This window comes from Pristis pectinata, chromosome 19 (genome assembly GCF_009764475.1).
Source record: "Pristis pectinata isolate sPriPec2 chromosome 19, sPriPec2.1.pri, whole genome shotgun sequence".
Taxonomy (NCBI): Eukaryota; Metazoa; Chordata; class Chondrichthyes; order Rhinopristiformes; family Pristidae; genus Pristis; species Pristis pectinata.
This window is the reverse complement of record NC_067423.1, coordinates 17,706,697-17,730,396: the sequence shown is the minus strand read 5'-3', so window position 1 is coordinate 17,730,396 and position 23,700 is coordinate 17,706,697. Positions and strand designations below refer to the sequence as shown.

The 23,700-nt window shown below is 43.9% G+C and overlaps 1 protein-coding gene across 2 annotated transcripts in view; it reads right to left on the bottom strand.

Moving 5' to 3' along the window:
- Window positions 1-23,700, bottom strand: part of chkb (choline kinase beta) — a 697,917-nt gene that overhangs the window by 672,766 nt on the left and 1,451 nt on the right. The window lies entirely within an intron of this gene.

The window sequence follows — 23,700 nt, the reverse complement described above, 5'->3', positions numbered from 1 at the left end:
GTTGCACAATTCCAACTGCTATACAGGGATTAAAGTCACAGCAAATTGAATTGAAACATTTGCCCAAGTTCTCATTATGTGGTCACTTTGCAACATACAGAGTCCCCTTGCAATTAGATCTACCCCTCACTCTGTCAAGTCCACATGATGGCTGGTGTGTAACAGCTATCCCACATAAACCACACACAGGCTACTTTCACTCTTCAATATGAAACCTTAGAACTGCAATTATCGAAACTTCACGGATACCTCCAACAAACATAACTGTTACTCTGGGACACAACCTGGGAATTCAAGATTCTTTATCACTGACAATACCTTGAATTAGACACAGTGGGCAGCTCAAAAGAATGAGACAGTGGAAGGTCACACCAGAAGAGGAATGCTGTCTTCCAGGGATGAGCCAAGAATGAGCTGGTCTGACAACTTAGCAATTTCTCCTGTGCAATAAGTGCATGTCTCATGACTATCTAGGTCACCAACACAGAATCATCAGTACTGCCCCAACACTGGAACAATGCATGTTGAGAATGAGGACAAAATGACCTTTCAAAGTAAAACCTAGCCTGCATCTCTTTGAAGGAGAAAACAGATTCTCCAATGTGACACCAATGCCAAGGCTATAAAAAGGTACAAACCTCTGGCAAAGTGATTGGCCAAGAGGGAATAGGGAACACCAACTTCAGTGGAAACGTCCTACTGATAAAATACTTGGAGCATCGTCTTATTACTTACACCCTGTTGACAAAACGCAGACCCCAATGCAACATCTCCAATCCAGACACTGCACCAGTACATCATCTTCTGAGCAACAGACTGAAAACATATCCACAGCACAAGAGGTACCAATGACTATTCTGCTCGTCCATTTAGCTCCATCAGCCTGGCTCCAAAACAATGACAGCAACAGAAACTTTGCTATTATCAAACAAAACAAAATGTACAAGGTCTCAAGGATCTCCTCAGACTACCTCATTAGACAACTCCCAGTGCCCAAAGCATCTGGACTGCCCTGATGTGCACCATAATTAACACCTAGTGTTCCTACCAGAAATACCAGAACTGGTTTGATAAAGAGTGACCAGGAAACCAGGAAGAGGACTAATATGCTTGCAGGGAGGTTTTCTAGTGCTACACAGGAGAGTTTAGACTAGTGAGGCTGTGGGGTGGGACCCAGAATGACAGTGCAACAGGTAGAGAGGCCGACTCATATGTAGAAAGTAGAACAGGTAAGTCCAGCAGGAAAAATAGGCAGAGACAGGAAAGGAACCATGAGGGGGCTGGTAGGCTTAACTACATTTACTTTAATGCAAGGAGCATCACAGGCAAAACAGACGAGCTGAAAGCACGGATCAGCAAATGGGATTATGATATTGTTACAATTACAGAAATGTGGTTGATAAAAGGGCAGAATTGGCAGTTTCAGGCGTGAGAGAGAGAGGATAAAATAGAATTAGCAAGTTTGCAGATGATACGAAAGTTGGAGTCATTAACAGCAAACAGGCCCTTCGGCCCATGACGTCTGTGCCAAACACAATGCCAAATTAAACTAAATCTCTTCTGCCTGAACATGATTCATATCCCTCTATTCCCTGCACATTTATGCACTTAAAGACCACTATCGTATCTGCTTCTAGAATATGGTCCTAATGTGGGCAAATGGGATTAGTGTAGGTAAGTGTGAGGTGTAGGGCCCTGGGGAGTGTTGTAGAACAGAGAGTACATGGTTCCTGAAAGTGGTGTCACAGGTAGACAGGGTGGTGAAGAAGACTTCTGGCACACTGGCCTTCGGTCAGGTCACCAAGTATAGGAGTTGGGATATTATGTTGCAGTTGTATAAAGACGTTGGTGAGGCAGTATTTGGAATATTGCGTTCAGTTTTGGTCACCCTACTGAAATAAAGATGCCATGAAGCTGAAAAGAGTGCAGACGTGATTAACGAGGACATTGCAAGGACTCGAGGGACTGAGTTATGGAGAGAGGTTGAATAGGTTGATACATTATTCATTGGAGTGTAGGAGAATGAGTGGTGATCTTAGAGGTATATAAAATCATGAGGGGCATAGATAGAGTGAATACACAGTCTTTTCCCCAGGGTTAGGGAATCAAGAACTAAAGGGCATAGGTTTAGAGTGAGAGGGGAGAGATTTAATAGGATACTGAGGGGCAACTTTTTCAGTCTATGGAAATGGGCTGCCACAGGAAGTGGTTGAGGCAGGTACATTAACAACCTTTAAAAAGCACTTGGATAAATACATCGACAGGAAAGGTTTAGAAGGATGTGGGCCAAATGCAGGTTAATGGGACCAGCTTCGATGGGAATCTTGGTCGGCATACACCAGTTGGGCCAAAAGGCCTGTTTCTGTTATGTATAGCTCTATGATTATGAATTGATGACAGACAGGCACATACTGGAAGGAACATTTTGAAGAACTCAACCATGAATGTGCCCTTGACGCAAATGGTCTTGACTCCATTCCACAGTGAACTGTCCAGTCCAGCCTCCCCAGCCACATCTTGATGGAGATGGTTATCAGATAATGGATACAACAATCATCATCATAGGACAGTACAGCACAGGAATAGGCCCTTCAGCCCACAATGTTGCGCCGAACTAATTAAGCTAATGACCAAACATCCCTTTTGCCAGCACTTGGTCCATTCTCTGCATATTCATGTGCCTCTCTAAGAGCCTCTTAAATGTCTCTATTGTATCTGCCTCCACCACTACCACCACCACCCCTGGGAGTACATTCCAGGCACTCACCACTGTGGAAAAAAAAAACTTGCCACGTACATCTCCTTTGAATTTTCCCCCTCACCTTAAGCGCACATCCTCAAGTATTAGACATTTCAATCCCAAGAAAAACACAACAGCTGCATACTCTATGTATGCCTCTCATAATTTCATAACTTCTATCAGGTCTCCCCTCAGCCTCCACTGCCCCAGAGAAAACAACACTAGTTCATCCAAACTCTCATTATAGCACATGCCCTCGAACCCATGCAGCATTCTGCTAAACCTCCTCTGCACCCTCTTCAAAGCTTACACATCCTTCCTATAATGGGGCGACCAGAATTGAATGCAGTAATGTACTCCAGATGCAGCCTAACCAGAGTTTTATAAAACTGCCACATAAATTCCTGACCCTTGAACTCAATGCCTTTACTAATAAAGGCAAACATGCCATATGCCTTCTCACCTTCTTTATCACCACTTTTAGGGATCTGTGGACTTGGACCCCAAGTTCCCTCTGTACATCAATGCCATTAAGGGTCCAGACATTATCTGTGTACTTTCACTTTACATTTGATCTTCCAAAGTACAACTGCTCACACCTGGCTGGATTAAACTCCATCTGCCATTTCTTCACCCATATCTGCAACTGATCTATATCCCATATTGATCTCACTATCCTCCATGTCCACCTTAGTGAATACCAACAGAAAGTATTCATTTAGTACCTCAACCACAACCTCCAAGCACATGTTCCCTCCTTTATCCTAGAGAGGTCCTACCCTCTCCCTAGTTATCCTCTTGCTCTTGATGTATGTATAGAGTGCCTTGGTACTCTTTAATCCTATTTGCCAAGGACTTTTCATGGCTCCTCCTGGCTCTCCTAATTTCCTTCTTGAGTTCTTTTCTGGCTTCTTTATATTCCTTAAGGGCCCTGTTTGATTTTAGCTTCCTTAATCTCCCACATGCTTCCTTTTTCTTGACTAAATTCACAGCTGCCCTTGTCATCCAAAGCTCCCTTATCTTGCCATCCTATTCTTCCTTCTTACTGGAAGATACCAGTGCTGTACTCTGTGCAGTTGGTCTTTAAATAACTCAATATGTCAAAAACTGCCATTTCCAATGAACTCTCCCTAGCTCTTGCCTAATACTCTTGTAATTTGTCCTTCCCAAGTTTAATACTTTCCTGCAAGGTCCATACTTATCTTTATTCATAGCTATCTTAAAATTTAAGGAATTGTGATCACTGTTTCCCAAATGTTCCTCCACTGAAAGGTCAATCACCTAACCAGGCTTATTTCCCAATTCAAGGTCCAGTATGGTCCCTCCTCTAGTTAAGACTACCCACGTATTGTTTTAAGAAACTCTTGGATGCACCTAACAAATTCTACCCCATTGAACCCTCTTGCACGAAGGAGGTCCCAGTCTATATTGGAAAAGTTGAAGTCACCCACTACGACAATCCTGCCTGCATATCTGTTCCTCAATGCCCCAATGGCTATTGGTGGGGGGGGGGGGGGGGCAGTGGTGTCTATAGTATAATCCAATCAGTGATTGTGCCTTTCTTACTTCTGAGTTTTATCTATATCGACTCAGTGGATGAGCCCTCCATTATGTTCCTTCTGAGTACAGCTGTGATACTGTCTTTGATTAGTAGTGCAACTCCTTCCCCTCTTTTACCTGCCTCTCCATCTCTTCTAAAACATCGAAACCCTGGAATATTAAGCAGCCAGTCCTGTCCCCCTCTCAACCAAGTCTCTGGTCATCCTTCAAAATTCTATTGATTCTACAACAGTTCCCACAGACTGATATGTAGCAAATGCAACCCTAGTATTAAAGGAGGGAGAGAGAAAACAAGAAACTATCAGTAGTTGGTTTGCCAGAGTGGAGAAGTGATAGAATCTATTACTGAGGAGGCAGTGACGAGACATTTAGAAAATCATAGGATTGGGCAGATTGAAGAGAGATTTATGAAAGGAAGATAATGTTTAACCAACTGTTGGAATTTGCAGTAATTAGCTAAACAGATAAGGGCCAATCAGTTGATCTGAGCGTAGTTGGACTCTCAGAAACCCCTTGATACGTTGCCACGCAAATAATTAAGTAAAATTAAAGTGCAAAGATTGAGGACTGTCTAAGTGGACAGGAAACAGGTCATTTCAAAATGAGAGGGGGTAAACAGTGGGGTGCTGCACTACTAGGCCCTTGACTGTTCACAAACCGTGTAACAATTTAGTTGAGTGGATAATGATACACAGCTAGGAGGCAACGTAGGCAGAGGATGATATAGAGAAATTTCAAGGGAATGAGCAGTGACTGGTTGAGGGCAGATGGAATATAATGTGGGAAAAACGGCATCGTCCATTTCGACAGAAAATAGGAAAGGAAGACTGCTTTTAGAATGTCAAGAGAGTGAAGGTGTTGGTGTTCAGAGGCTATTATGGATAGCCTTGTAAAGGACAAATTTAATAGCCAGGTTCAGCAAATGGTTAGGGAGGTTAACAGTAGGTTACCCTTTATTGAAAGAAGATTTGAGAACAAGAGTAAAAATATCTTGCTCCAATATATAGAGCCTCAGTGAGACAATCTGTATTATTGTATACAGGTCCCAACCTAAGGAAGGATGCACTTGCAATAGAGTGAGTATAGCGAAGCTTTACCAGGTTAGATGCTTTGATCCCCAGGAATCAGTGCAAAAAAGTGATTAAACAGATTAGGCCTGAACTCTTGGATTTCATGAGTACAACAAGTAATCATACTGAAATGTCCAAAATTCTTACAAGGCTTGATAACAGAGGTAGAGTTGATGCTTCTTTTAGCTGGGGTGCCTCAAACCACATGACAGAGTCTCAAAATAAGAGGCCAGCCATTCAGGAGATGAGAATAAACTTCTTTACCTGGAGGTTGATGCATCTTTGGAATTCAATACACAAGTGAGTTGCAGAGATTAGTCATCAAATATATTCAAGACAGAATTTCTGGATATTTTTGGACATCATTTGGAGTATTGTGTTCAGTTTTGCGTGCCTCATTATAGGAAGGATATGCAAGCTTTAGAGAGGGTGCAGGGGAGATTTACCAGAATGCTGCCTGGATTGGAGAGCACGTCTTATGAGGATAGATTGAGTAAACTAGGGCTTTTCTCTTTGGAGTGAAGGAGGATCAGTGGTGATTTGATAGAGGTGTACAAGATAATAAGAGGCATAGATCAAGTGGACAATCAGAGACTTTTTCCCCAGGGCAAAAGTGGCTAACACAAGGGGGCATAATTTTAAGGTGACTGGAGGAAGAGATGAGGGGGTGGTCAGGGGTAAGTTCTTTACACAGATAGTGGTGGGTGCGTGGAACACACTGCCAGCATTGGTTGTGGGGCCAGATACATTAGGGACATTTAAGAAACTCTTAGATAGCCACATGAATGATAGAAAAATGGAGGGTTATGTGGGACAGAAGGGTTAGATAGATCTTAGGGCAGGATAAGATGTCGGCACTACATACTGGGCCGAAGGGCCTGTACTATGCTGTGATGTTCTATGTTCTATTAAGGAATCAAAGGATATGGGGTCAGTGCAGAAAAGTTAAAAGTATGAATGCCTGACACCAGACTCCCATATGACTATATCCTGAGCTCTGTAACAGTAAGCAATAGTCAGGTAGATTGAGGAAATGATTCAACGTTCTCAAAACCCCCAAGGAAAAAAGTGCAATGTCCCCACCAACTCATGAGAATCCTGGTCCATAACCACCTACAATGAAGGAGCAGCATGCAAGATGGCAGGCAGAATTTGTCACAAAAGCCCAGAGCAAACTGTGCAAGGAGCATACCACCTCCCAAACTACCCACCCACCAGCCCAGTCAGGCACCACCTGTGGTACAAAACAGGCCCCTCATTCGCCTCACCAGCCAACTCAGAACATGCAGGAATGGAGCAGAAGAAAAATCATCCTCAACTGAGCATTTGCCGGAGGGAGGAGGAGATATGTGGGAGCAATATTTTAAAGTAGTGACAGCCAAGGCAGTGGAGTACCTTCTGGTCATTATTTTCATACCACAATTCATTTGATCATCTGTAACATCAGTGTGCCAGCAGTTTGAAATTATTTCCTCATGATATCGGGCTTGAAAAATAGTTAAAGTCAGTCTTTGAGATATAGCTTTTGAAGTAGTGTTATGTTGTTTTCCATGTAAACAAACTTTGGCAAAGCTGTTTCAGTAATATCACTTACATATGCTTTGATTCTCTGTAGAGCTCACCATTAACAGTCCAGGTCCTGCTGACCTCTTCGGCAAGATGCCTATTGCCGCTGAGCATTGTCCTACATGTCAAAATCTGATGTCCATTCAACAAAGTGTTTTCTTCCACTCAAAGCTCGTTTCAATGTTAAAGTCAAAAGGACTTGGTCATGGCAGCTTTTTGGTCATCTGAAACCAGTTTTTCCTTTGGCAAGGTACTCCCTGATTGTCCAATTCTGATAAGAACTGCACGTGCAAGGATCTCATATGCTGTGCAAAAAGAAAGGGAGATTGGTCTAAAGCTCACCAAGAAACGTAGTAATTTAAACAAACTGTATGGAAAGGACAGTCACTGCCCAGAACTTGAGCATCTGGGCTGCATTTAATACAACGAGATTTTCTGTTGGCCCCCAAGTAGTTATACCAATTTGCACAGAAGTCTAACAGGATTCCATCTTTCTCAGCCTTTCCACATTAGACTGTTTGAATACCTCATTTATGTCCTCATGGAAAAGGAGGCAGCCAACAAAAATGCTTTGAGAGAATCAGTCATCATTGATCATAGTTGCTTGATATTATTTATGCTGGCCAAATGGATACTGAAAGAATATCATTGGTTAATTGCTGCAAAGCTTTCAAGAATTGAACAGGCTTCACAGCTAGAGCATGTGGAAATTAAGGCCTCATAATTCATTCTATCCATCATTGAGAAAGATAGTCAACCATAAACTCTGCTGCTCCATCCACAGATGCTGACTGATCTGCTGAGTATTTCCAGTGTTTATTTCCATCCATTTTATCCTTTATCAGAGAGATGGAAGGCTACCGTCTCCACGTAGCCCTTACTACTAAGTGGCAATCCACAAGCAATGTCACCAACCTCCTGCTGAATATGAAGGTCCTACCACCTGCTCAGCAAAAGCAGCACATTATTACCACAAATAACTGCTTAAAAAACAGCAATGGGTTGAGTTGTGGCTTCAGAGTTCAGAGTTCATCGCTAAAGCCAGTAACACCATCATTGCCCAAGATCTGTAGGATAACTATCAGAATGGGAGCCAAAAGGGAAACCCTACCATCTGTCACACAACTGATGCTGTCAAAGCTATGGTACAACTCAAGAAAGGAGATGATGATGTGAACATCCTCAGCTGTCACAGAATCCTGGACACAAATGCAAACATATCCTCATTTTGAAATCATCCAGAATACTCAGCAGATCATATCATTTTGCACCCCACACCTAGAAACCAGGTTCGGCCAAAATTTTTGCTGTCCCTTTTTATGCGATATCAAGATATGCACTAAAGTGCATGGCTGGAGACCTGTGTTACAAAATTTGTTTCTAGCTTTGCTGTTCCAATACAGCTCAAGGCAGATGCTAAAGACAGACAAAACCACTCTAGCCAATTACCATCCCAATTGTCTGTTCTCGGGGGACAGGGGCAAGGCCAATCAGTTCAGCATCAGAAGTTCAATTTAGATGTCCTGGGTTCAACTACTGTTGCAGCTTAGGCATCCACCTTTCGTTGTTTGCAAATTCAAAAGCAGGGATTTAGTCGAGTGACGGTGCCACACAATGAAACAGAGGATGTCCTCAGTGTGCAGTTGGAACAACATCTCCAAGCATTGTGCTGTAGTGACTCCTATTAATATCAAATGATTTCTTTACCACAGGTTGTCCAAAATGATGTAGGAAAATAACCAGCCAAAGGCTTTTTCCCCATTTCCCAAACCTTTGAAAATGACAATCCAAGATTAATTTCACTGCTGACACCTTCCCTTTCTATGTTTTAATCACTTATTCTTTCCACTTGTGCAATTCTTTTATTTGGTTCTGCAAACATCTAGGAAGCCTTCATTATCTTAAAATCCTCACTTATTAAACACCATTTCCTTTACAAAAATACCATGCTGACTCTACCCATTTTAGGATTTGCTAAATGTCCTGCTATTCCCTCCAAAACAGTGGACTCCAGCATTTTACCGATGATAAACATTAGGGTAACTGGCCAACAATTTGGTGCTTTGTCTCTTTCCCCAAATATGGTATTGCATTTGCAGGTTTACCAATTCTCTGGTACCTCCCCAGATTTCTGGGAAATTTGCTAGATTATAACCAAAGCATCCACCATCTCTGCAGCCAGTTGCTTATGACCATAGGATAGAGGCCTTTATGTTCAGGTTACTTGTTAGTCTTAGTCCCATTAGTTTGCCTAGCATTTATTCTGAGAGTAAACCAGGTTGCCTGCACTTACACTGAGCTCGACCATGGCAAGTGGTAGGAACTGGATTCCCAAAAGAGAACTACATCCAAGGCCATGCTGTAAGAAACAGCATGTCTCAGTGGCTGGCAGCCAGTAATTTTGTGGCCTAGGAAGATATAGCTTAAGTAGTCAATATTTTTTCTTTAAATAGAGACTCCAAGGAGAGTAGTGAGAAACCAGAGCAATTCACATTACTTCATGTCAGTGCACTGACAAGCTAATAATTTGAGATTTTCATTTCTCACAAAATGAACCCATGATCTGCTAAAAAGTAGCCTTGTAAATCACAAATTTCACCAACTTGTATGACTGTTATACTCAGATACCCCTGCCCTTCTACCCATTTAAAACACCCTTCCCCATATGATTGTGTTGCCTGCAACTGCAAGAAACTGCAGAGAGTTGTGGACACAGCTCAGCACATCACAAAAACCAGCCTCCCCTCCATGAACTCTGTCTATACTTCACTGCCTTGGTAAAGCAGCCAGTATAATCAAAAACCCCACCCACCAGGACATCCTCTCTTCTTCCCACTTCCATCAGACAGAAGATACAAAAGCCTGAAGCATGTTCCACCAGGCTCAAGGACAGCTTCTATCCCACTGTTATAAGACTATTGAACAGTTCCCTAGTACAATAAGATGGACTCTTGACTTCAATCCACCTCATTATGACCTTGCACCTTATTGTCTACCTGCACTGCACTCTGTAGCTGTGACACTTTACTCTGCATTCTATATTGTTTTACCTTGTACTACCTCAATGCACTGTGTAATGAATTGATCTGTATGAACAGTATGCAAGTCTTTCACTGTACCTCGGTACAAGTGACAATAATAAACCAATTCCAATTTCAAAATGTATGGCATCACATTTGTGATCGGTTTGTAAGACAAGCTTTTCACTGTACCTCGGTACAAGTGACAATAATAAACCAATACCAATTGCAAATCCAATCCATAAGTTTATTCCTATCATTCATTATTGAGACCCACGTGGATAAGATTTGCATTAGCATCTTTTGCAAAATGCTCCAAAGGACTTTTTAAAAATGCGTGGCCTTTCACACCTCAAGAAGCAGGCAGTTATTTGCTCACAGCAGTTCACCATAGAAAGCAAAACACTAACAAATCATTAAAACAAAAAATGTTGGAGATACTCAAACAGTGGAGAGAAACCCGAAGAAGGGTCCTGACCCAAAACGTTGACAACCTGCTTTTCTCCACAGATGCTGCCTGGCCTGCTGAGTTCCTCCAGCATCATCGTGTTTTTTCATCTAGATGCCAGCATTTGCAGTCCTTTGTTTCTCCAGTATTACTGCTCCACTGCAAAGTCTCTTCAAGGATGCCCACTTTGAAGAAGTTTTCTTCCTCTTTTCAAAGGGAGTTTTGTGAGTCCCTCTCTCACTGGTCCCCCCTCTGATCTCCTCTGCTCTCCAGCTGCTCGACCATGTGCTCACTCAGACTCTGTTCCACAGCCATGTGACCTTCCTCGTTCTGTGTCCACGCATCCATCTTGTTCCACATGGATTCCTAGTCCATTTCCAGGCCTTCCAGTTCGGCTCCAGCCTGGACCTTCAGTGTGTTCACTCTATGCACCATTGCTCCTGCCGGTTCTCCCTCTCTGCCCTCCACTCTACCCTCTCTGCTATGCACTGACACCTTCTGGCCCTCTCTCTTTCTCTTCCACAGCTCTGGGCTTCGCTACCCAAGATGTGCCCAGGACCTTTATTTTTCGTCATTCTCTGCTGTATCCACGCTCTCAATGGAAAATTCTTCACCTTCCTCACCGCTGGCAAGGATCGCAAGATGGCCCGCCTCGAGACCCCTGCTGCTGCACAGACCTCTGGCCCCTGCTTCCCTGCCCATCCGGAGTCAGTGATTCCTGCTGCCGCACAGTCCTCCAGCCCCCCTCCTCTGCCTGCCCAGACACCCCCACCCTACACCACTCTCTGCTCTTCCCACCCCCTTCCTCCCCAGGGCCTCACTCTCTCCAGGCTTCGCCTTCTGTTGCCTCTGCTCTGTTTCTTCCCCCAGCTACTTCTAATTCTGCATCTCACCTTGCACCTACACCAGCCCACTCCCAGCCCCCCTTATCCCCTCCCCCTACCCTGACCTCTCCTCCTGCTCCCCCTCTTTTTTCCCCTCCCGGACATCCACCTCCTATCCTACATCGCACTCTTCAGCCCTTTACCACTTCCATCCCCTCTCACCCCTTTCTTCTCACCAGCCCAGCCCCCCTACCCCCCTCCTCCTTCTAGCCCCAACTCTAACCCCTGCCGAGTCTTTACCATCCCCCCCAACCCCCCCCTCTGAAGCTGAGCGTTCCGTTCTCAGCACAGGCCTCACCTTCATACCTCTACGCCCCCACCTCAACGAATTCCAAGCCCGGCACGATGCTGAGCTCTTTTTCCGCCACCTCCGCACCTTCTTCTTTGGTAAGGAGTCCTCTCCTCCTTCTAATGACCCATTCTCCCACCTCCAGCCCTCTTCTTCCACCTGGACTCCCCCACCAGGTCTGTTACCCTCCCTGGAACTATTCATAGCCAACTGTCAGCGCGACCGCAGCCATCTTGACTTTTCTGCTCCCCTCACCCATTCCAGCCTCACCCCTTCTGAATGCTCTGCTCTCCACTCTCTCTGCACTAACCTTGACATTGCCATCAAACCAGCCAACAAAGGTAGTGCCATGGTAGTCCGGCGAACTGACCTCTACCTTGCAAAGGCCAGACACCAACTCTCGGACACTTCCTCCTACCTACCCCTGAACCATGACCCCACCAAGGACCACCAGGACATTATCTCCTGCACCATCACTAACCTCATCACCTCGGGAGATCTCCCACCCACAGCTACCAACATGATAGTCCTGCAACCTACGACTGCCCGCTTCTACCTCCTCCCCAAAATCCACAAGGAGGACTGGCCCAGCAGATCTATTTTCTCCACATGCAGTTGCCCCACAGAGTTCATATCCTCGTACCCGGACACTATCCTGTCCCCGCAGTCCAATCGCTTCCCACCTACACCCATGACACATCACATGCTCTCCAACTCTTCCACAGCTTTAAGTTCTCCAGCACACACAACCTCATCTTCACCATGGATGTCCAATCCCTATATACCTCCATTCCCCATCATGACAGCCTCACTGCCCTCCGCTTCTTTCTTGACCAGAGACAGAACCAGTCCCCTTCCACTTTCACTCTCCTCCACCTGGCCGTACTTATCCTCACCCTGAACAACTTCACTTTCGATTCCCTTCACTTTCTACAGACCGAGTGCGTAGCTATGGGCACTCGCATGGGCCCCAGCTATGCCTGCCTCTGTTGGCTACATTGAACAATCTCTGTTCCAAGCCTACTCCAGCCCCATTCCTCAACTCTTTTTCCACTATATCAACGACTGCATTGATACCACCTCATGTACCTGTGCAGAACTTGACAGTTTCATAAATTTCGCCACAAATTTTCACCCTGCTCTCCAATTCACTCAGACTATCTCTGACACCTCTCTCTCCTTCTTTGATCTTTCCACCTCCATCTCAGGAGATTCCTTATGCACTGACATCTTCTACACCCACAGCTACCTTGATTACAGCTACTCCCACCCTGTCTCCCTGTCTCTTGCAAGGATGCTGTCCCTTTTTCTCAATTTCTCCACATCCGCCATATCTGCTCCCATGATGAGGCTTTCCAGTCCAGGATATCCGAGATGTCCAACTTCTTTTCTCACCATGGCTTCCTCCCGACTGTGGTCAAGAGAGCTCGCACCCATACCTCTGCCATTTCCCACACCTCCAATCTTACTCCCACTCTTCCCAGACCCAACAGGGATAGGGTCCCCCTTGTCCTCACATTTCATCCCACCAGCCTACGTATCCAACACATCATTCTCCCCCAATTCTGCCATCTCCAACGGGACCCCACCACCAAGCACATCTTCCCCTCCCTACCCCTCTCTGCCTTTCACAGGGACTGCTCTCTCCGCGACTCCCTAGTTCACTCCTCCCCCACATCCCGCTCCCACCCCGGGAACTTTCCACTGCCCCGCCATAGGTGCAACACCTGCCCCTAAACCGCCTCCATTCAGGGACCCAAACAGTCCTTTCAGGTGAGAGAGAGATTCACCTGCACCTCTGCATTTGCTGCTCCAAGTGTGGCCTCCTCTACGCTGGGGAGACCAAATGCAGACTACGTGACCGTTTCACAGAACACCTGTGCTCTGTCTGTAACCGCGACCTGCATCTCCCCGTTGCCAGTCACTTCAACTCCCCCTCCCACACTGTCACTGACATGACAGTCCTTGGCCTCCTCCACTGCCAGGAGAATTGCAAGCGCAAACTGGAGGAACATTTTCTATCTTGAAACCTTGCAGCCTAACAGCATGATCATTGAATTCTCCCACTTTAATTAATCCCCACAACCACCACCACCCCCACCCCCCCCCCCATGCTGCTTCTTTTCTTCCCTTTCCTAGCCTTTCTTTCTTCTACCCCCTTTTTTCCTTTCTCTTTACCTTTGACTCATCCCCCAGTGGATTTGCTCTCATCTCCTCCCCGCACCTGCCTATCACCACCCCTTACCTGCATCTACCCATCACCACCTTGTGCCCACCCCGCCTCCCTTCTTTTGTCCACCTGCTTTTGCCTACTATATATTGGCTTCCTCTTTTCCTATGTTCAGCCCTGAAGAAGGGTCCTGACCCAAAACATTGACCGCCTGCTTTTCTCCACTTCATGAAAGATCAATGACCTTTCTAATGAGAAGCAATTAATCCGAAATATTCCCTCTTTCTCTGCATAGATGCTGCCTTGTTGTTCATCACTGGTTCGAGTAAGACCACGACATCTAGTCTATAGTGCTGTGACGTGTATGGAGAAGGCTGATTAGACCAATCTGGGCTCAAAAGTTCCTTTCACGCATGTGAGAGGTGTAGTGATACTGCGGCATCAGTGGTTCTTTGGGACAAAAAAAATCAAAATGCTGCCTGACCTGTTTAACTCCAGTATTTAACCTTAATATTTTAGAATTCTAGCATCTGCAGTTTTTTTTTGCTTTTTAACAAGAATCAGTTTATCTTTAGATATATTGATTGAAAGATACAGATATGTATAATACATATATATACAGAAACCATATAAATCATCTCACAAGGAATTAAGAAACCTATAGTAAAGAAATTAAAGCAGTTAAAGCCAACTTCCTGAAATAGCAAAGTTGATAATCTAGCATGCTCAGGTGGTGCCTAACTATTAGATTTCCTGGACCAATGATTTTTTTTAAAAGAAGAATGCTACAACACTATTATAATGTAGTTTCCAGCGAACCATGTTTAAAGGGAGTGTAAGCGGCATCACTTGGTGAGCCAGATGCTGAACCATCAGGCTTTCCAAATAATTGGATCGTGGAATAGCAAAGTTTTACTGTTTGTGGCATCATTGCCAAATTCTATAGCTCTAGTGATCTATGGTATTCGAAGACAAAAGAAATCGTAAAATTCATTTACAGGCCAAATCATTAAGCAACCCACAGCAAGTTTCCAAACAGATTCAAGTTAATCATGTATACTTGAACATATTTTAACCCTATCAGAGTATCCCACCCGAGGTACAAAAATATACATCTTGCAAAAGCTCCTAATCAGGAAAAAGGTGACTTTTTTTTAAACGGCATACTATAGTTTACAGTCATCAGCCACATCACTGAACTCTAGGCCAAGTAAATGACTCATTTCCCACAATCAATTCCATCCACGGATCTTTCCTGCACAAAGGTTAAACAACACAGCACACACATCACTTAATCTATGCACCAAAATGTTACTTATGATTGTTTTATTAAATTATTGTGGCTGATATAATTTCTTTATCTTATCCAGCTATAGATTTCATTTTCATCATTCCCTACTGACCCTTCCAATGCTCTATTAATCTGCTTCTCAAAGTGTTTGTTAATTCCATTTCTCTTTCCTTCTAAAGTCCAAAATCCCCACCCAATTAACCCTTCTCATCCTGTGCTGAAGCTGATCACAATGGTACCTGATTATAGACTCTTTTTCAAAGCAATGGAATTCCTGAAAAATATACTTGTGTTTTTATATGTATGCAGCTATTACACAAACGTGGTTGAAGGACGGCTAGGACTGGCAGCTTAATGTCCATAGAGTATAGATGCTATAGGTGTGATAGAGGTGGAGGTAAGAGGAAGGGGGTTGCATTTTTAATGAGATAGAACATCAGGCAGAACTTAGAGGATATTCCTGGGATGAAGCCCAGTGAGGCTATATGGGTAGAACTAAGGGGGTGATCACTTAGATGTGGTTGTACTTTAGGCCCTACAGTGGTTAGTGGGAATTAGAGGAGCAAATATGTAGGGAGATTGCAGATAACTGTAGGAGTAATAGGGTTGTAATAGTAGGCGATTTTAGCTTCCCTAATATTGACAAGGACATAGTCCTAAGGAATTAGCTGGCGCAGAATTTGTCAAGTAAATCCAGGAAGGTGCTCAAGCAATATGTAGATGGCCCTACTAGACAGGGGGCAACACTTGACCTCCTCTTAGAAAATGAGGCTGGACAAGTGACTGAAGTGTCAGTGGGGGTATAGTTCAAGACCAGTAGCCATAATTCTAATAGTTTTAAAATAGTTTTGGGAAAAGATGGGACTGGTACACAGGTGAAAGTCCTAAACTGAGGCAAAGCTAATTCTGATGGCATTAGACAGGAACTTGCTGAGAGGCTGTTAGCAGATAAAGGGACATCTGGCAAGTAGAAGACTTTTAAAAGTGAGTCAGGAGTAGTTCAGGGACAGTATGTCCCTGTTAGAGGGAAGGGAAGGCTGGCAGTTGTAGAATACCATGGCTGACAAGGGATATTGAGGCTCTGGTCAGGAAAAATGAGGCAGCATGTGTCAGGTATAGGGAGATGCATTAAGTGAATCCCTCGAGCACAAGGGATGTAGGACTACACTTAAGGAAGAAATCAAGTGAGCAAAAAGGGACACAAGATATCCTTGGCATATAAGGCAAAGGAGAATCCCAAGAGATTCTAGAAGTATATTAAGAGCAAGAGGATAACTAGGGAGAGAGTAGTCCACTTGTGGAACAGTGTGGTCATTTGTGTGTGGAGCCATGGGGGATGGGCAAGATCATGAATACTTCTCATCTGTACTTACCATGGAAGCCAAGGAACTGATCTCCTGAAACATATCGACATTACAAAAGAGGTGCATAAAGCTATAAAAATCTCCAGGACCTGACCAAGTGTATCCTAGACATCATGGGAAGCATAGGAAGAAATTTCTGGGGTCCTGGCAGAGATTGTTGTATCTTCCTTAGCCATGTACGAGGTACCAGAAGATCAAAGGGTGGCTAAGACTATCTTTATTCAAGAAAGGCTGCAAGGACAAGCCATGGAACCCACAGGCCAGTGAGCCTAACATGAGTAGTTTGGTTGGTGGTGGTGGGGGGGGGGGGGGGGGGGGGGGGGGGGGGTGGGTGTAAGAGCAGGGAGGGGTTGGGGGATTCTGAGAAGCAGGATCTATTTGCATTGGAAGGGCACAAACTGATCAAGGATAGTCAGCATGACCTTGTGCATGGGAAATCATGTCTCATCGATTTAATTGGGTTTTTAATGAAAAGCTGACCAAGAGGACTGATGAGGGTAGGACGATAGACATAGTCTACAGCACAGATTTTGACAAGGTCCCACATATAGACTGGTCTGGAAAGTAAGAAGTGAAAGTGGGATCCAGGGTGAGCCAGCCAATAGGCTACAAAATTGGCTTGGAGGTAGGAGGTAGAGGGTGGTAGTGAGGGTTATTTTTCCAGATTGGATGCCTGTGGCCAGTGGCATGCCACAGGGATCAGTCTGTGTTCTCTGTTGTTTGTCATAAGTATTAATGATTTGCAGGAGAACGTAAGTGGTACAATTACTAAGTTTGTGGACGACACTAAAGTCGGTGGTGTGGTGGACAGTGAAGGTTACAACAATATCTGGATCAGCTGGGAAAATGGATAAAGGAATGGCAGATGGAATTTAACTGTTAAGTGCAAAGTGATGCTCTTTGGGAAGTCAAACCAGGGCAGACCTAGGGGTACAAGTACAGTTCCCTGCCAGTGGTGACACAGGTAGAAAAGGTGGCGAAGAAGGCGTCTGGCACACTTACATTCATCAAACAGAGCACCAAATACAAGAGTTGGGATATCACATTCCAGCTGTACAAATCGCTGCTGAGACTGCATCTGAAATATTGTGTACAGTGTGGTTGCCATACAAAAGGATGGATGTGATTAAGCTGGAGTAGTTGCAGAAAAGATTCACATGTATACGGCCAGGACTGAAGAGCTTGAGTTTTAAGGAGAGACTGGATAGGCTGGGATCTTTGTGTCCTTTCTAGCCACAGGTGATGTCCCAGAGGACTGGTGAGTAGCTAATGTTGATTCATTATTCAAGAAGGGAAATATGGATGATCGGGGAAACTATAGACCAGTGAGTCTCACGTCGGTGGTAGGGAAGCTATTGGAGATATGCTTAGGGATCGAATTAATGAACATTTGGAGAACCATGGCCTAATTAGGGACAGTCAGCATGGCTTTGTGCGGGGCAAGTCACGTCTTACTAACTTGATTGAGTTTAAAGGGAGGTGACGAGGGTGACTGATGAAGGTAGAGCTGTGGATGTTGTCTACTTGGATTTTAGTAAAGCATTTGACAAGGTCCCTCAGGGTAGGCTATTCCAGAAGATTAAGATGTATGAGATCTGCAGTGATTTGGCAATTTGGATTCAGAATTGGCTTGCCCATTAACAGCAGCGGGTAGTCGCTGATGGACTTATTCCAGCTGGAGGTCCCTGACTAAAAGTGTTCCACAGAGATCCAAACTGGGACCTCTTAGTGAGATATATAAATGACTTGGATGAAAAGATGGATGGGTGGGTTAGTAAGTTCACAGATGATACAAAGATTGATGGTGTTGTGGATAGTGTAGAAAATTGCCAAAGCATCAGCTCACTTGCCAATATAGGCAAAGAATTGTCAGATGGAGTTTAATCTAGCTAAGTGTGAACTGTTGTACTTTGGTAGATAAAATGTAAAGGAACAGTACACAGTTAATGACAGGACCCTTAACAGTGTTGATGTACAGAGGGATCCAAGGGTCCAAATCCATAGCTCCCTGAAAGTGGCTGCACAGGTTGATAGAGTGGTAAGGAATGGTGAATATGACATGCATCCCTTTATTAGTTCAGGCATTGCATCCAAGAGTCAGGAAGTTATGTTGCAGTTTTATAAAACTCTGCTTAGGCCACAGCTGGAATATTGCACTGAATTCTTGTCACCCCATTATGGGAAGGATGTGGAAACTTTGAATAGGGTACAGAAGAGGTTTACCAGGACGCTGCATGGATTAGAGGGCATATGCTACAAGGAGAGGTTGGACAAACTTGGGTTATTTTGTCTTGAGCAGGAGAAGCTGAGGGGAGCCCTGATAGAAATTTCTAAGATTATGAGAGGCATAGACACTGCCTGTCCACTATCTTTTTCCCCGGGGTTGAAGTATTTCATACTAGAGGGCATTCATTTAAGGTGAGATGGAGCAAATACAGAGAATAGTGGGCACCTGGAATGCACCACTGGAGTGGTAGTGAAGGCAATTACCATAGAGGCAGTTAAGGGGCTCTTAGATAGGCATATGACATTGCAGAGAATGGAGGGACATGGATATTGTGTAGGCAGAAGGGATTAGTTTAGTTAGGCATTTAGTTTGGCACATCATGGGCCAAAGAGCTTGTTCCTGTGCTGTACTGTTCTATGTACCTGCCCTCTGAGGTCATGGGCATTAATTAGTTCAGATTTACAGTTATCTAAAAGGTGGCCCAAGGGAGATGGTTACCTCATTAAAAAACAATGTGTTCCAGCTGGAGCAAGTTTCACTACTGCTCACATACAGGTGATGCACTTAGCATTCTGGCATTATCACACCTGTGCTGCTCAAGGGCATTGATTTAAAAAAAAAGCAGTTTTTTTTTTAAAATGTAAAAAACATTTGCTCAGCCACTATTTTGTTGCTTCTTTGCCTCTACATGTTTTTGATATCCAAACTACATTCGTTAGCTTTTATAGCAAACCCTTATGCATATGATCGATCAAACTCTGGTTTCTTCCAATCCAGAAAAGCTTGCATTCATTTGCTTCTCTCATCTAATGTCACAAGTCACATAGCCCTCTTTAGATGAGCTCCACACAGACTTTTTGTACTTAGTTTATCATTGCCTGCACCATCACCACCATTTATTTCCATGAGGGCGATTCCCATCTTCACTAATGATCTCCTCTGCTAGCATAACTTCACTTGTCTTCCCTGATAAATCAAGTCAGTTGAGTTTATTGTCATATGCACAAATATGGTGAGGTAAGGGTGCAATCGAAAACTTGCTTGCAGCAGCATCACAGGCACAGATTCAGACAACAACACAGAACAAGTTGTACACAAATTATATAAGACAGTGGAAAATAAAGACCATGCAAAACAACATTGTTGCAAAAAAAAAAGACGAGTCTATGGTAGTGGAAAAGGTGGTCCATAGTGTTCTGTTGCTGAGGTAGGACTAGGGTTGTGCAGGTCAGTTCAAGAATCTGACAGTTGTGGGAAAGTAGCTGTTCCTGAACCTGGTGGTGAGAGACTTCAGGCTTCTGTACCTCCTGCCCAACAATAGCAGTGAGAAGAAGGTATGAATCCAATGGAGAGGATCCTTAATGATAGATGCTGCCTTCTTGAGGCAGTACCTCATGTAGGTGCTTTCAACGGTGGGGAGGGCTGTGTCACTACTTTCTGTAGCTTTTTGTGTTCCCATGCATTTGAATTGCCGTACCAGGCCATGTCTCAACCAGTCAGGATATCTTCAACAGTGCATCTGTAGAAGTTTGACAGAGTATTTGGTAACATGCCAAATCTCCTTAAGCTTCCAAGTAGAGGCACTGGCACATTTTCTTCATGATTGCATCTATGTGCTGGGCCCAGGACAGACTATCCAAGATGTTAACACCCAGGAATTTTAAATGGTATGTCACAAACAATTTTAACATGCTCTTGGGTAATACACCTACAGAAAAATTACGTGGGCCTTTGAGTTACAGAAGTTTGGACAAAATGGTAGCATTTAAATCGCAAGGCGGGTGGTACAATGTCAGTTTGCATTCCTGCAAGCACACATTGAAAGGTGATCTAATCTTGTCTAAAATGACTAAGCTGGTACAAGGAGGCTATTCTTTCCTTCCAGCAGAATTCAAAAAGGAGAAAATCTTAAAATTAAGAATGTTGGGCATCCATTAGATTTTCTCAAAAGTAAAAAAATGGACATGAATTTTTGTTGATAAAAATCTTTCAATTGTCAGACATTCATGATACCAGACCTGAGAACTTGCAGCATTGTTAATTTTAGGTGTCCAACACTAAAATTCAACATTTTCTAAAACAGCTATCAAATTTGTTGTACAAATTCTCAATTTATCAAATACAACACAAAAGAATAAACAACACTTCAAAGCCCAACTTTGACTCAGCCCTAAGTAATCCCATTGCCAACATAGAATGCCTAAAATATTGGGACATTCTCCACAGATACAAGGCTGTTGTTTATTCAACTCATACTGTACCTATCCTGAGTGTGTCAGATGTGACAATGCAAGAGTTTAATTCTGCATGCACAATATTTAAAAAGCTCCATCCTCAAAATTTACACACAGACAAGATATTGCAGATTTGAGCTAGAAATCCCTTCAAGGGAGCTCCACCATTCATTGTAGATCACTGCCAGTCTGATCTTGACTTCTACTCTCCTTTCCTCCCTTCCTCTCATAACCCTCAACTCCCCCATGGTCCCCAAGTCTATTTCTGAATTCTGAAATTTTTCAGTGACTCAACCTCCATAGCTCTCTGGGGAGAGATGTCTTTAAGGGAAGGAATCTTCTATCCTTATCCAGGCTGGTCCACATGCAAGTCCATACCAACCAATGCAGTTAATTCTGTTACAGTGGCATAGTGGGATACAGGCAGGATATAATAGCCTGGGTGACCTCAATATTGACTCAAGATCCAATGAACTTTCATTGGTAGCAGGACAAACATGGGCAAAGAAGCCTCCTGATTATACTTGCCTTCCTCCCTTAGCTGAGGAGTGAATGCTCCACGTTAAGCAGCATTTGGAAAAGGAAAGTTGCAGGAGCACAGAATCCAGGTGGAAGACTTCAATGTCCATCACCAAGTGTGACTTTAGGAGCAACACCACAAATCAAGCTAGTCAGGTCCTTAAGTATGTATTTGCTAGACTGGGCTTACATCAGGTAGTGTTTGAATAAACAAGAGATAAACCGAACTTGGCCTCCCTCACCAACTACCCATGGCAGATACCTATGTCTCCAAGGACCATGTGGTGATTACTTCTGCAAGTGCAGTAATGGATAAAGTCTCATCTGCATATGAAGAACATCCAATGTGTTGTGTGGCACAAAAATCATGTTTAATGGCATAGACACAATAGATCTGGCTGTTCACTGTATGGCATCCATGATGTGATGTAGATCATCAAGTACAGAAATGTGTAGCAACAAAAATCTATATCCTCATGACCCACCAAATCCCTTACTCCATCACTACTAACAAGCCAGAGAGAAGTCAACCACTGCTCAACAAGTATAGACAAGCATGCCAGGAGCAGCACCAGATATACCCAAAAATGAGGCACCAATTTGAAGGTGGAACACAGAACTCCATGCACATTAAATTGCATACAATAGACACCATTAACTAATCTCAGATCCAAAAAAAATTAAAATTTTGCAATCCTGGTGCACCTAGCCATGAACAGTGCTGGAAAATTAAACAGCTAACAAGAGGAGATGTTGCCTTACAGTACCAGACACACGTGTTCAATCCCGGCCTCAGTGTGCCTGGAGTTTATGTTTCTCCAGTGCTCCGATTTCCTCCCACACCCCAAAGACCCATGTGTTGGCAGGTTAATTGGTCACTGTAAATTGCCACTAGCGTGTAGGCGAGTAGAATCTACAGGGAAATCAATGAAAATGTGGGGAGAATAAAATGCGATTAATGTAGCATTAATAAAACGTGATTAATGTAGTGGGTGGTTATTGGTCAGTCTGGAGTCAGTGTGCTGAAGTGCCCATTTCTGTGCTGTATGCCTCTATTACTCCAATTACAGACCACATTCAATTACTTTTTGCCAGACGTGCGTGCCAAGTTGATGCTTAATTTCTGTTGTCACACCACCACCACCCCACACACACACACACACACACACACACACAAAAGCCTACAATTCAATTTGCTTTGCATGTCTTTGAGAAACTGCTGAGAGCATTGGACACAGTAAGGGCAACATCCCAGTTACAGTACTGAACACCTGTGATCCTTTTAAAAAAAACTGTGCTTTTAGCCAAGCTGTTTCAGTAGTAGCGAGACTGGCATCCCTTTGACAATGTGGAAAATTCAACTGCATCAGTCACTAATACTATGGCTACAATAACAGGTCAAGACAGGCATCACCTCTTGACACTCCAAAGCCTTTGCACCATCCACATGGCACAAGTTGGGTGAGACTGTATTCTCTCCCCTTGCATGGAGAAGTGCAAACCCAAAAGCATTCAAAGCTTGATACCATCCAGGACAAAGCAGCCCATTTGATTGGTATTATACCATTCCATTCACCACCAGAACAGCAGCTGAAGTACATACCATCTACAAGATGCACTGCAGTTACTCATCTTAGGCCACTGTGGAGGCACCTCAGACTCACCCTGTGACAAGGGCATCACCTGCATGGGAAAACCAACACCTGCACATTTCACACCATCCCAACTCAGAAGCTTATGATGGATTCCGAAATGTGGAACTTCCTACCCAAAAGCACTGTGGGAATACCTTCACCAGTACAGCAGCAGTTCAAGGTGACAGCTCACGACCACCATCGTCTCAAAGTCAATTGAGGGCAATAAGCATTGCCTTTGCCACTGATGCCCAGAAACTGAGCAATAAAAGTTTCCAAACATTTATGACCATGAGAAATTCTTCCTCATTTATGTCTTAACAGGAAACCCCTTATTCTAAAACTATGCTCCTTTGTTTGGAGAAACACCCTTTGAATATTGATGTTGTCAAGGCCCTTCCGACTCATTTTGGTAATATTACCATTCACTTTCCCCAAACTGCAACAAGTATAACCCCAATTTCCTCAGGCCATCCTCAAAAAACAACTCATTTACCCCAGGAATCAACGATGGGTGAGATACTAGAGAACAAAGGACTGCAGATGCTGGAATCCAGATGAAAAACACTATGATGCTGGAGGAGCTCAGCAGGCCAGGCAGCATCCGCAGAGAAAAGCAGGCACTTCAACGTTTCTTGTCAAGACCCTTCTTCAGGACTGAAGATAGGAAAAGGGAAACCCCAA